The following is a 16,060-nucleotide window of genomic DNA, read 5'->3' on the forward strand; positions in this document are numbered from 1 at the left end:
CACGTGTTTTAAGTAGTAGTTTACTCGTAGTAGCCCACAATGCATTGTAGTTCATTGAGTCAATTGGTCAGTTTTTCAAGGCCATATTGGCCTTGTGTTTTGGAAATTACTATGCAAATATATTCTGACGTCAGAAAATCTAGAGTTCTCGACCTGTGGAATGAAAATACGGATTTTTTGTGTTATAAAATTTGCTGTTACAAAATATTAAAAAAAAAACATAATCAAGGATTGTATCTCCCTCATGCAAAGATCTGATTCCTTTCACAGATTTGGCAATACTTTTTGGAACTTTTGGATTATAGCTCTTCATCTTTTAATATACGCTTTGGATTTTACATATTTTGGCCACGAGCATTATTGAAGAGACATGTATTGTCGAAATGCACATCTGGTGCAGAAAAGTTGGTACCGTTAATGTTATTACATACTTTGCATACATATTTTTCAAAAACAGATATATATAGCTTTTAACTTTGTTGTCATAACATCACTGAAACACCGGTGTCACTACCCGCCAAAACCAGTGGCCATGGCTCTATTAGTTCACATCTTTGCTGCAATTGTCGCTTTAAATCTTGTTGGACGAGCCGTTCTGGAAACGGACCAATCATATATATTTACTGATCTATTATGGGAGTTTGATAGTATGAAAAGGAGTTACCAGACTGTACAGTCTGATTTAGCAACAGTCAAATCGAGGCTTCAAAGTTTGCATCAACATATTTATATCGAAAGAGTATGGTATGATAAAAGACATAATTTGGTCGAACACAATTACTTTACCTTGACAATAAGCTGCGAAAAATATTATTGGTGGGTTTGCCATATTTATATGATGTATGTAGTACCAAAACGTCACTTTGTGAAGTGTTAAAACATACTTATACATTTCTACCTGAAGACGGATAAAAAGACCTCAAGAATAAAGATTTTTTTGTACGTTTTCTTTAAATTCTTTGAAAAACATGCAAATATTTGGACAACTAAACCATTTGTTCAGCATGATATTTGAAATACTCATGTCCTATTAACGAGTTCAAGCGGTCAAATAAGTGGACTGATCATAACTTCTGTATTTTCTACACATTTCTTCTGGAACAGAATTCAAAGCAAAACTGTCCAATTTTATTTTGAAAACATGGGTTATCATTTATCTATGTCAGAAATATATGAATTTCTTATAGACTATATATCAAATCTCAGAAATTACAACATCAAAATATATTGATACTTAAGAAGACAAGGTCGGAATACAACATAAAATTTAATAAGTAAACATAATAAAAAGTTATCTATACAATATTTGTTGTAACCACCCATATGTAGATACACCACGTTATTTTTCACGGCTACTTTAAGGATGTACTTTTGGATTTTGGAATAAGTGTCAAATTTTCGAACTCCCAATCTTTTTCCATACGATACAAGGTAAAATATGTTGCCCTATAGCACCCATTTATCTTTTAACATAAGACGTAATTGCTCGTAAAAGGTCATTTGACAAAATTTAAGCAGATTCTCGATTTTCTTTCTTTTAAATTGAGACCCAAATTATACCAATGGAAATATAAGGTAAAGGTCCAAGTCAGCCGTTTCCCGCCATATTTTTTTAATCAAATATCTCGAACAGTAGCTCCAAGACCTATCCATACTTTAAGCTTATTTTGATCCTTAACTAATATTTCTCCTGCATAAAGTATCAATTTTGAATATTTGATCTATTTAATTACCTAAGATCAACTAAGTACATCCTAAATGTAAACTGACATGTATAGGCAGAGGAAAATATGTCAAATGTCATTTTTATATTCTTTATGTTTTAGTTCCGGCCTTCTTAGCAGTGTGGACAGCAATTATTGATTATTTGAGGAGCAGTGATATAATCAAATTTAACAAAGTTGTCACAAACATAGGCAATGATTATAGTCCCAGTACAGGAAAATTCAAAGCGCCAAAACAAGGTACCTACTTTTTTGGAGGTACAGTAATGTCTGCTCCCCTAGTCCACTTAGTATGAAGTTGATGAAAAGTGGAACATCAATAATGAATCCCTATGCAAGCCAAACACAAGGAGATAGTTACACGTTTACCGCCGTCTTGCAACTGAATGTAGGAGATACCGTTTATGTCGAGAAAGATAATAGACTGGGAGCGGAAAAGGCGTTTGGGCTTTCCCATTCTACATTATCTGGATTCATGATATCTGAACCTGAAAACTGAACTGTCTGTACATAATATATTGGGATTTCCAAATGCAAATTATATTGCTTATTTCTACTGTAGCCAGTTATAAGTTTAGTCAGTTAGTAAGTTTCCAGATAAACTGATGGCAAACTATCCAAAACTTCGAAACAAAAAATATTTAATAGTCACATGAGATAACAGACATATCAAAATACTACACATGAGATAACAGACATATCAAAATACTACACATGAGATAACAGAAGCATCAAATCACCACACATGAGATAACAGAAGTATCAAATCACCACACATGAGATAACAGAAGTATCAAATCACCACAAATGAGATAACAGACATATCAAATCACCACACATGAGATAACAGAAGTATCAAATCACCACACATGAGATAATACCGAGTAAAAATATGTAAAGCATGTTATCTAGTCAGAAAATACTACATGTCCAATAAGCTAGAAGATCTGAACGGCATTTATTCATATCGCAGTCTCTTTTCTAGCATTACATAAAATCATATTTTGCATATGAGTCCCCACAGCGCTCCCGTAACAAAACTTTTAACTAACGTTTAACGTTAGTAATTTCTATGGTTTTTAAAGAAAACGAAGAAAAAAAAATAATTGTGCATTTTAAAACGGAGAAATGAAGCCAATATGATAAATTCCTAATAAAAAAGAAACGAAAGTATGCATTCGTTTGTATATTTGTCAATTCATTTCGATTACTAATGCGTTGGAAGGGTGTCTACCAAAATGTCACAAAAAGGCATCTTCAATTTTTTTCTAAAATGATAAAAACAAGTTGTTACAAATCTTTAGAAATAAGTGAAAACTGTATAATTAAGAACAAAATTTAAGCGATAATCGAAAATTCTCCAACCAAAGGAACATTTTAATATAAGTAGGATAAAGATTAATGTACAAATTATCAAAATACAGTGGTCACATGGTGGACTACCAAAATGTCACAGAGTCGCTTATTTGACGTTTTTGACGTTCACCATTACATGTAACCGTATTTTGCATTATGGCGTTTTTGAAATGTATTCGTTTTGTTATAAAAAACATCTAAAACTTAAATTCTGAATATACTTTTTCTTTCAAATGTTTTTTTTTCTTTCATGTCATTTTTTGTTAAAGCTAATGAAACAGAAACCCGACAACAACAAAATTATACATGTATATACAAAATTTAAATCTTCAGTGGAGATAACCGCCTCGAAGTACAACTAGCATATCATACATAATGGATATTCGTATCAATTAAAGTATTGAATATTGAATTTGAACGTTGTGTATACATTATTGTGTTATTACATACATGTATACGAGTACAGACACACGGACACATCTCGATATGTAAACAATCAAATACGGAGATATGTTATATACGTACAGCGAAATGGATATTAATATTTCCCAACATAGGTGTCTAGTATTTTTAAGTTGACTTGGTCACTAGTAAGACTTAAGTTCTAATGACGAAGACAAATGCAATTATAGGTCATTGCATTGAAATCCTAGTAGAATCTGTTGCCGAATTTGGATATCAACAAATAATTATGAATTATTTTGAAAGTTGTCGTAGAAAGGGTCCACAGTATGCCGCAGGTGGACTTTTGAAAAATCAAGCAGATATTGCCGTTATATTCGCGGACAATTTCAGATATGTTCGGCTGTATAACTGCTTTGATTCACGCAGTCACGATTAACAACACCATGGTCATATGCTTGCAAACTAAGAATTTCTAAATATGTAGAAGCCTTGAGCGTGACTATTGTTTATTTACTGATTCTAGTTGGCATTTCGTTGGAAGTCAAAGTAGACTGGTCAATTTTTTTTCAGTTTTATGTGATGATGAGGAAAATTGTCTATTCCTCCTTAAAACTACATCGGGGAGTCTATTATGTTATCAGGAGAAGAAACTAATGAGTAGGGGTCAACTTTCGGCATTCTTTTTCTTAAGGGGTCCCAACATTTATTCTAGCATTACTAAACTATTTTAAACCCCAAATCTTTCCTTAACCCATACCTAACCCTAACCTAAAACATTCTCTTACCTAAACAATTACCATGAATGAACCCTACCTCTAAAGTATAGGGACCCTTAAAGTAAAAAAAGGCCCAACTTTCCCGGCCCTGAAGGAAGATCTGTAATAAATGGACATTATTTCATAAAAAAACCATCACGGTTTACAAGACATTCTTTTGAAAAATCAAAAAAACAATTGCCCCAAGCGCTTCCGTATTGTATGTATGCCCAGACAATATTTTGAAAAGAAATACGCTCGTTTGAACGGAAGAAGAGAATAAACATATTTTGAAATGTGTTAATTTATGTTAACTGCTTCATTAATATTCATTTGTCATTTATATTGTGTCACGGCTTCGTAATGTATCACGGCACAGGATGAGAGCACTACATAGAACTTTCTCAATATTGATCCAATATTGTCCAAAGCAATAATATCTATTTAATACATTGAAAAAAAATATTAATTAGAAATGTATGACGCGAGACGAGCTTTTTATACCAACCCCAATGTAGAAAAATAAACGCATAACAATATGCACATTAAAATTCAGTTCAAGAGAAGTCCGAGTCTGATGTCAGAAGATGTAACTAAAGAAAATAAACAAAATGACAATAATACATAAATAACAACAGACTACTAGCAGTTAACTGACATGCCAGCTCCAGACTTCAATTAAACTGACTGAAAGATTATGATTTCATCATATGAACATCAGGCACAATCCTTCCCGTTAGGGGTTTAGTATCATACCATCATAACATATATGAGAAGAACATAACCCGTGTCATGCCAACAACTGTTTTTAGAATAAATGTCTTTAGTTCCGACGCAAAGACCTTATCAGTGACTCAATATTAACGCCAAAATATGCAATCTTTAATGACTTGACAACAGTATCGTAATTATATCCCTTCTTAATCAGTCTATTTAAAGGTTTTGTAAGTTTCTGAGGTGAATACTGACACCTTTGTGCTTTATAAAGAATATTTCCATAAAAAATTGGATGTGAAATACCTGAACGTATAAAAAGTCTGCATGTTGAGCTATATTTACGAATGATGTCTTTATACCGATGATAAAATTTAGTAAAAGTTTTGACTAGTTTGTGATATCGAAAACCCTGGTGTGATAATTTTTCAGTAATACACAAATTTCTCTCGTTAAAATCTAAAACATTGTTACAAACACGAGCGAATCGTACAAGTTGATATCCATTTGTTTGATGTGTTGACGCTTTTGTTATGCCATTTGATTTCGACATTCTATTTTGAATTTTTATTTTTTCGCGGAGTTCGCTCCTTTTGTTATTAAGATTTTTCAAATTAACTTAATTTAATAATTCCGGATGATCAACATCATCTAAAACATCAGGATTTTCACGTTATAGAGAATGCATGTTTAAGAGGTTTTTTTCGTAGAACACATCATGGGATGTCAGGATTGATCGAACGAAAGACCGACCGGAGGGAGGTATTTCTTAAGGCAATTCTGACAACCCGAAGTCTCTACTACGACTAGAAACACCTTAATAGTTATCAAAGGTACCAGGATTATAATTTACTACGCCAGACGCACGTTTCGTCTACATAAGAGTCATCAGTGACGCTCATATCAAAATACTTATAAAGCCGAAGTACAAAGTTGAAGAGCATTGAGGATCCAAATTCCAAAAAGTTGTGCCAAATACGGCTAAGGTAATCTTTGCCTGGAATAAGAAAATTTTTAGTTTTTGAAAAATTCAAAGTTTTGAAAACAGGAAATTTATAAAAATGACCACATTATTGATATTCATGTCAACACCGAAGTGTTAAATATGCATTGTCTAATCGTGGTACCTTTGATAACTATTGATATATCGTAAAAAAATACGTTTAAAAAAAAATAAATATCATCAACAATGTTTTGCAGAATTACCATCCTATTTTACCGACCCCACAAAAGTGTTATGTTCCTTTCTGATGTACTCAAGTTTAATACGCCCTTCGGCTCATTAAGATTGTGAAATACAAATATGTGTGTTTGTGTCGAGCAGTCTTTTCGATGTGACAGAGCTATTAACAGTTTAGAAACTGTTGTGATACCGCTGAGAGATGTGGGTAGCTGTATTAACCGGTTCAAATAAAGGCAACAGTAGTATACCGCTGTTCGAAATGCATCAATCGTTAGAGAAAAAACAAATTCGAGCTACAAACTAAAACTGAGGGAACGCATCAAATATAGAAGAACTACGACACATCAGAAACACAACATTAAAATGTAACACACAGAGAAACGAACTATAATATAACAATGGCCATTTCCCTGCCTTGGTACAGGGTGGCTTGAACCTGGTTTTGTGGCATGCCTTCAACACATCGCTGTTTTCCATTTGTACTTTTTTAAAATTTTGATTGATAAAGTCGACACGTTTCATTGATTTCAATCATTTTGTCTTAATTTGTCTTTATACAAAAATGTATTCTATTTTGGGAGTTAAAGTCACTGAGATTCATTTCTACAATATGTATGTATTAAGGAATCTTCTTTTTGAGATAAATTTGTCAGCCGATTTGACCATCACTTCTTTTAAAAGAGTGCATATAAGGATTCCAGTTTCAACTCAGAGTCCAGCTTTCTTACCAATTCCAACCGCAGATCCAATTTGTTTCAACTGAATTGAAATAATGAAATTCCACAAAAGTATTACACACATAGGAAGTGGGAACACTGCTACAACTTGTCAATTCAAAAAACTAAAAACGTACTTACTTCTTCAGAGGAACAATAATGCTTCATGCACCTGATTCACTTCGATTTATGAATAGTGGAGCAGCTTGAATAAATATATTGACCGGTAATGCAACTAATAGTGTACAGATTTACCGCTGTCTTGAACACATTTACTGGGGATACGATTTTTTTTTTTAAGAAATACAATTCTATGGAAAATGCGTTGATAGTCGTTGATATTCAACTGTTTTTTTCTGGTTTCATTACATAGTATCAATAAATTATAGATTTAATAGGCTATCTTTTATCTACAGGGCTATTGCAATGTGAAACATTTAATTTTACACAAGGGGGAAACTGTAACTGTTGGACGACAATTGTCGCCACTTGATAAACTAAACCTGATGAGTTTCGGAAAGTCTGTTTCCTTTGTTATTCGCCTAACAAACAAATTATATCCGCCTACAGGACAACATGTTTTCCTGTGTATATAATTGTAAATTTGTTATTAATATGTTATACTTTTGGTACAATGACCATTTAATTTTCCATAGCGGGCTCGGTTATATTACACTATAAAGACAAAATATAGAATTAAAAACAAGGAGATGCGATAATTACCTTTAATCACTGATATTAAAGAGATAATCGTAACTGCAATTACGATTATCCCAATATAGCAACGGTAGATATAGGTAAAATCTTTACACTCGTTTTTCTTAAATGTAGCATGTTTTTGTCAATTAGTTTAAACATATTTATTTATAGTGGATTGAGAAACAAGTTTTGCAACTTATATTAATCCCTTTCCACTTTGCGGGTGCGAGTGCTGCCTAGTAGCGGCATTAGCCTACTCTTTTTCGAAATCTACAAGGGTGTCTTTAACGTGCAAGAGATATGAATCTCTCTTAACACGGGTCAGCCATTTATCGTCCCCTTCCGACGGACTATCATCGTTTCCTTAAGACCATACTCGCAAATGGTGTCATGGGAGAGCCGAAAATTGAGTTCCTGAAATTTTCATCCCAAACGGGAATCGAACCAGGAACCTTTGTGTTAGTAGTCCAATGCAGTAAACACTACACCACGGCTCTCTTTTTGTCAATAGTTACTCAGCTGCAAGGTTTATCTGTACCATTTCATCATATTTGAATCGTAACGGTGCACTGGAATTGTCTAAGCGCTGTGAAAATAGCCGTTGAAAAATTCGGGATGATAATCGTAACTCGGAAAACAGATAATCGTTATTATGGTATTTAAAAATAAAAAAGATAATCGTAACTGATATTGACACTAAAAACGTATATCTGATAGCATAGTATTATGAATTTATGGCGATGAATTATTTACGAAACGTCCCAACATATTATGAAATTTCTTTTTATGCATATATAATTAATAGTTCTTACGAAAACAGCTACATACTAGTATATCATAAAATTGGAAGGGTGAACAAGCTTCAAGAAATTTGGAAATGGGAAAACACGAACTTTGTTAATATACAGAAATTTCCAAGAACTAAGTATGCCACAAAATATGTGAATGAGCGATGGAAATTATGATACATGACAATAATTGTCAGGCGACACGCATGTGTCACCTTACATAAGATTTCTGATTAAGACAGTAAACAAATATTAATTTATCCTGGAGTAAATAGTAAATATAGTTAATATTGTTTAGATTCATTTATTGCAGGTGGTTATATGTGCTATTTCTGCCCCCGGGAAGCCACTGTTGATTTAATTTTAGAACATACCCTATTATGCCATAACGAAGTAGGAAAGACATTAAGTATTCGTCAAAAACCGTTTGACGAGAAATTGGGAGAGATCCGTTTGCGCCAAAAATGTGTCCTTTTGCGCCACAACTTTGTTTCTCAAATGCTACGTTTGCGCCACATGTTTTAAAATTAGATGGTATCATTCGCGCCAAAAATAAAACATACGATTGCGCCAGTTAAAATAAAAATTACTTCCTTACTCCTTTATTCGGACTTGGAACCGGTAGTGTGACACGGCACATGTTTCCTTTTCTGAAACATATGTTTTTCTTACTGTTGCTGCATGGGTACTTCCCAATTTAATGTATGTAGTAGCCTTTAACATCTATTTATTGTCCAAAAACACAGACATTAAAGGATGAAATCCATAAAATAGTTAATAATAGTTCATAATAATAATAAAGGTCATACGCATGGTTGGAACAGAGCTCTGTGTCATCAATATATGTGGCTAAAACATAATGAGCAAAAACTTCTATTTTCTATACTGGTATATCTTTGTAAAGCAAAGCAATAAGTTTTATTATCTCTCTGCACATTGACTGTCTAATGCTGCTTAAGTCATTTAACTCTCTTCAGAAACTCGTCTTTATGGTGAAATATCTAATACCTTTTGAGGCAAAAATAAGAACAAATATATAGTTATCATTAATATTAATGATAGATATGTGTACAGGTAAATTGGCGCAAATGAGTTCCGAATATTGGCGCAATTGATACATTTTGAAAATAAAATTGGGCGCAAATGATACCCCTGAAAAACAGTAATTGGCGCAAAAGGATTGCTGCCGAGAAATTAGTGGCTACAGTTTTCGTGTCACTTCGATCATTTGTCATGGATGATATCACAACTTAAAAGTTATGATGAACAAGGGATAACTTTGAAAAGTGTTTTAAAGTGTCATTTCGGAGTCTTTTATAGCTGACTATACGGTATGGGCTTTGTTCATTGTTGATGACCGTACGGTGACCTATATTTGTTAATTTCGGAGTCATATTGGTCTCTTGTGGAAAGTTGTCTCATTGGCAAACATACCACATCTTCTTATTTATATTATCTACTTCATGACTGTCACTGAAATTTCAATATCTCAGATATAAACTATAAACAACACAAATTTAATTTTGAATTATGATAATATGACATCCTTAAAACATTCAATGCTATATAAGACTAGAGAAAGATTGGCCCTAAATGGGATTATTTGTGTATTATGAAATTAAGTAACGTGGAGTTCATTGACAAACATGGATTTGTGTTCTTTTATAGTTTGGCCAAAAGCCCGAAAATCAAGAAATAAAATTAATGTAGCTTTAAATTTTTTAAATACTTATTCAAAGAATGACTGCAAAGTTGATAATAAAATAACGCATATTCCGCAAAATTAGAAACAAACTTATTGAAAATTCATAAATACTCGGCATATGAAAAGTATGCTGCATACATATGCATGGAAGATATTGTAGAGAAAAATATTGAAGGTACTAAACAAGGAACATTTTTGTATTTCCATACTTGTTATATAATAAGTACTTTTCTATCAAATGAAAACACAAATTAGCCTTACCTAATTTTCATGCATTTTTCTGAAGCACAAAATATTTGTTTTAAGGTGGTACCCAACACTTTCACTAAAACTAATTTGGCTCGTTTAATTTTCATAAAATTTTGTCAAAGTATTTACTTTGACCCTTTAACAAAAATATATAAAATTTCAAGAAATTTGAACCAAGAGTTTTGTCAGAAAAATTACACTGGTTATATAACAGTTTGACAAACACCAATTTTGATCATTGAGAAGCTTAATATTCCCTTAAGAACACAACGTCATTAAAACGTTCTGCTGATTTTACAGAGTTATCTCCCTGTAGTGTTAGGTACCACCTTAAAATCTATAAAAATCTTTGTAATTAAACCAGTTCCGACTGTGATGATCTACATGTTATGCCCTTTGATGTAATTTATCAATATACATATTTGTGTTTTTTTTCGTCTGTCAAATGCTTCGTAAGACTGTAGGTAAGGCTAATAAAAACAAAAAAACCAAAAGTAACAATAAATAAAAGTAACAATAAAAAAAAGTAACAAAACACAAAAGTGACAATAAACAATAGTAACAATAAACTGGTAACTATTCTAGATCTTAAAATCATATTATACTAGTATAAAATAGAAAAAAGTGAATCCAAGGGAAAAATATGTACGGCTGAATTTATTGAATTTTATATATATAAGGAAAAGGGAGATATGAACACTAAATTCGATAATGCAGTTATAAAGTTATTGACCGAAACTTTTGTTCATTTCGCACAGAATTTTAGTATAAACGTGATATAAGAGGCAAAACATATGACTTATGAAAATGTGGTATACGTGACTTTCATTTTGAGCAATGAATTGAAAGGATTGCAGTTTTGGAATATGGGATATAGCTAATCCATCCTTTTTCTCATCAAATAGAGATATATAGGTAAATTTATCCTAGATAATATGAGGCAGGCATAACCTGTGAATGGGGACGAAGTCTGTATGTATTTTTTTTTTTACCTTGTTGAAATAAGAAACCGAAATACCGTACGTAACGTTCCCGATTATGGTTCTGTTGTTAGGGAATTAGCTGTGACGTTTTTTAAGTTATGACGTCATATTCGATGTAAACAAAGGAAACACTTTCATCAGGTTACGTTTTTTCATATCAAACAATTATTAAAATTGAAAATGTATTGAGATCCAATCTTATATTTAACTAGACTGATAAATATAATTTGTTTTTAAAGTCTCATGCAAACAAGACAGATATCTGCGCAAATGCGGGGAAAACCGGAACAGGAAGTAGATCTGAAAAAAAAGTTAACGGTTTTGAGTTCATTAGTACAATGAAAAAATTCGGGAAATTTTCCCGATTTTTTTTTTTTTTTTTATTGATTTTTCTACCGTAATTGGGGACTTCGTCCCCATATTAACCTGTAAGTTTCTTCATTTATTTTTATATGCGTGAATGTCATCGTTTAACTGGGCATTTACAATTTTAACACACAAAATACCATTGAAACGCTGAAAGACACATTTATTGTGTTTCAATTACTATTATCCGATAAAGAAAATTACGATTATCAAAGACGAAAAATACCATAGAGTTACGATTATCATCCCGAATTTTTCAACGGCTATTTCCACAGCGCTTAGACAGTTCCAGTGCACCTTTACGATTCAAATACGATGTTATGGTATAGATAAACCTTGCAGCTGAGTAACTATTGACAAAAACATGCTACATTTAATAAAAACAAGTGTAAAGATTTTACATATATCTACCGTCGCCATATTGGGATAATCGTAATTGCAGTTACGATTATCTCTTTAATACCAGTGGTTAATGTTCACCAACAGTAGGTTAATGACCGAATGAAATAGAAGTTAACAAGTCCCGTATTGCCTGTTACGATTAGCAAAACTTATACCACATAGTGAGCTATAAAACGCCCCGAAATTAGTAGTTATGTAAACTGATGCAACTTTTCCATTTATGTTAAACATCGTTTAGTTAAAGGAAGACAAAAATCAACTGCAATAGTAATACATCGTTCGAAAATCGAAACAATTGACTATCGTAAACAATTCATAATTGAAAGTGATGTTTTTTAAAAGACTTGTGAATATAATAGTAATATTATCACATACTTTTTCGAGGGTAGTATGTAAATCTACGTAAGCCTAACATTCTATATTGACTTATGCCCGTGTAATAAAAGCCAAAATTTAAAACAAAACTTTAAGATACAGAAAAAAAAGAAGAAGTAGTATCCATCGTTAACCTAAGTTGTCAATATTGATGGGTCCGTGCTCATAAAATCATCAGAGAAGGCGGGAAATGTTTAACACAACCAACACAGTGATAACGCTGGGACAATGATTATTGTAATACGGTTTTTGTTTACCTTTTATAATTGTTCAAAATGTTATATCACTGTCATGTTTTTATGGTTATAAGACCCCCCCCCCTTTATGATTGTAGTGTCTAGGGAATTCTTGCAATCGACGATGAGCTATAGTCAACCAATGTACCCAACCGTTTCTCGGGTACAACTTTTCCTTTTATATGATGATCTCAAGTTGTAGATTCTAGTTGCTGATTTTGTCCATCTTTTTATTTACTTTACAGTTTATCCTATATCTATCTTTGTACTATTATGTTCCTATTGGTCGTATAACTTATGACGTTACTTGGTATTTATGCATCAACAACTAGCTAGTAAATATAAGAAGATGTGGTATTAGTGCATCAACAACTAGCTAGTAAATATAAGAAGATGTGGTATTAGTGCCAATGATCTTGTAAATATAAGAAGATGTGGTATTAGTGCTAATGATCTTGTAAATATAAGAAGATGTGGTATTAGTGCTAATGATCTAGTAAATATAAGAAGATGTGGTATTAGTGCTAATGATCTTGTAAATATAAGAAGATGTGGTATTAGTGCTAATGATCTTGTAAATATAAGAAGATGTGGTATTAGTGCCAATGATCTAGTAAATATAAGAAGATGTGGTATTAGTGCTAATGATCTTGTAAATATAAGAAGATGTGGTATTAGTGCTAATGATCTAGTAAATATAAGAAGATGTGGTATTAGTGCTAATGATCTAGTAAATATAAGAAGATGTGGTATTAGTGCCAATGATCTAGTAAATATAAGAAGATGTGGTATTAGTGCTAATGATCTAGTAAATATAAGAAGATGTGGTATTAGTGCTAATGATCTAGTAAATATAAGAAGATGTGGTATTAGTGCCAATGATCTTGTAAATATAAGAAGATGTGGTATTAGTGCTAATGATCTTGTAAATATAAGAAGATGTGGTATTAGTGCTAATGATCTTGTAAATATAAGAAGATGTGGTATTAGTGCCAATGATCTTGTAAATATAAGAAGATGTGGTATTAGTGCTAATGATCTTGTAAATATAAGAAGATGTGGTATTAGTGCTAATGATCTTGTAAATATAAGAAGATGTGGTATTAGTGCCAATGATCTAGTAAATATAAGAAGATGTGGTATTAGTGCTAATGATCTAGTAAATATAAGAAGATGTGGTATTAGTGCTAATGATCTAGTAAATATAAGAAGATGTGGTATTAGTGCTAATGATCGAGACAACTCTCCATCCAAGTCATAATTTATAAAAGTAAACCATTATAGGTCAAGGTATGGTTTTCAACACGGAACTGTGGCTCACACCGAACAGCAAGTTATAAAGGACCCCCCCCCCCAAAAAAAAATAACAAGTGTAAATATATTCCAACTGGAAAACCAACGCTATAGTCAATATAAAAAAGAAGAAACGAGGAACACTTATGAACCACATTAACAAACGACAACTATTGAACAACAGCTGTATTTTTATGACAGATATATCATGTAAAACATTACTTATCTGGAAGTTGTTTTAGTTTAAACATATTTATTTAAAGTGGAGTGGGAAACAAGTCATTGTTACTTATATTAATCCCTTTCCATTTTGCGCGTGCGAGTGCTGCCTTGCTCTTTTTTTCGAAATCTACAAGGGTGTCTTTACGTGCAAAATATATTGCTCTCTCTCTTAACAAGTGTCAGTCATTTAGCGTCCTCTTCCGACAGACTATCATTGTTTCCTTGAGACCATACTTGCAAATGGTGTCAAGGGAGAGCCGAAAATTAAGTCCCTGAAATTTTCATCCCGGAACGGGAATCGAACCAGGAACCTTTGTGTTAGTAGTCCGATGCACTAACCACTACACCACGGCTGTCTAAGTTGTGTTACACATTTATAAATCAAGTATCAGGGTAAGAATATCCTTATAACTGATGGTGTCTGAGGTTGTGATAACTCAGGGTTAAAAAACAGTCAATTACAAATCTGAAATATTGTCTACTGTATTATCACTTAATAATTCAATTTTAGATGTAATGCGTCTTCTGATTGGCTGACGTTATTTTGATATCAGACCATAGAATAATTAAGTCATGTGACCGTGACGTCATCAACGTTTTTTTAAGGTTTTCTACGGTTTAAAATGGAATTTAGAACTAAATTATAAGAAATGACTGTAATATTTTTTCTGTCTATTTGAAATAACATAAAAAATGTGGTGCACACTGTTAAATAACCCGCTTCGCGCGTTATTCAGTGTGCACCAAATGTTTCATGTTATTTCTTCAAAGACAGAAAAAATATTACAGTCATTTATTAAATATAATCAAATAACGTATCTTACAGTAGTAACAAGAGTGCACACACTGAAATGTCTCGCCTTCTTTACTAATCATTGATACTTATCTTGATAGACCTAAATATAAAGCTTTATTACAACTGTCACATAAACTCAACATTAACCAAGAAAACGAAACATTGATCAATGAAACATGAAAATGAGGTCAAGGTCAGATGAACCATGCCAGGCAGACATGTACAGCTAACAATTCTTCAATACAACAAATATAGTTGACTTATTGCTTATAAATAAAGAAAAACAGACCAGAATACAAATACTTATCACTCAGCAATGGACCGTGAAAATGAGGTCAAGGTCAAATAAAACCTGCGTAACCGACATATAGATCAGAAAATATTTCCATACACCAAATATAGTTGACCTTATGCATAAAGTATTAGAAAAATAGACCAATACTAAAAAACTTAACTTTGACCACTGAACCATGAAAATGAGGTCAAGGTCAGATGACACCTGTCAGCTAGACATGTACACCTTACAAGCATTTCATACACCAAGTATAGTAGACCTATTGCATATAGTACATGTATAAGAAAAACAGACCAAAACACAAAAACTTAAGTATAACGACTGAACCATGAAAATGAGGTCAAGGTCAGATGACATCTGCCAGTTGGACATGTACACCTTACAGTCCTTCCTCACACCAAATATACTAGCCCTATTGCTTATAGTATCTGAGATATGGACTTGACCACGAAAACTTAACCTTGTTCACTGATCCATGAAATGAGGTCGAGGTCAAGTGAAATTAGTCTGACAGGCATGAGGACCTTGCAAGGTACGCACATACCAAATATAGTTATCCAATTACTTATAATTTAACATTACAAAAAATCTTAACTTTTTTTTCAAGTAGTCACTGAACAATGAAAATGAGGTCAAGGACATTGGACATGTGACTGACGGAAAATTTGTAACATGAGGCATCTATATACCAAGTATGAAGCATCCAGGTATTCTACCTTCTAAAATATAAAACTTTTAAGAAGTGAGCTAACACCGCCGCCGCCGTAGCCCCTGCCGGATCACTATCCCTATCTCGAG

The 16,060-nt window shown here is 32.7% G+C and overlaps 1 pseudogene; it reads left to right on the forward strand.

Annotated features, from left to right (window-relative positions):
- Window positions 1-471: 471 nt before the first annotated feature.
- LOC134717598 (complement C1q tumor necrosis factor-related protein 3-like) lies at window positions 472-2,596 on the forward strand (annotated as a pseudogene).
- The last annotated feature ends 13,464 nt before the right edge of the window (window positions 2,597-16,060 follow it).

This window comes from Mytilus trossulus, chromosome 5, assembly GCF_036588685.1.
Source record: "Mytilus trossulus isolate FHL-02 chromosome 5, PNRI_Mtr1.1.1.hap1, whole genome shotgun sequence".
Lineage (NCBI taxonomy): Eukaryota > Metazoa > Mollusca > Bivalvia > Mytilida > Mytilidae > Mytilus > Mytilus trossulus.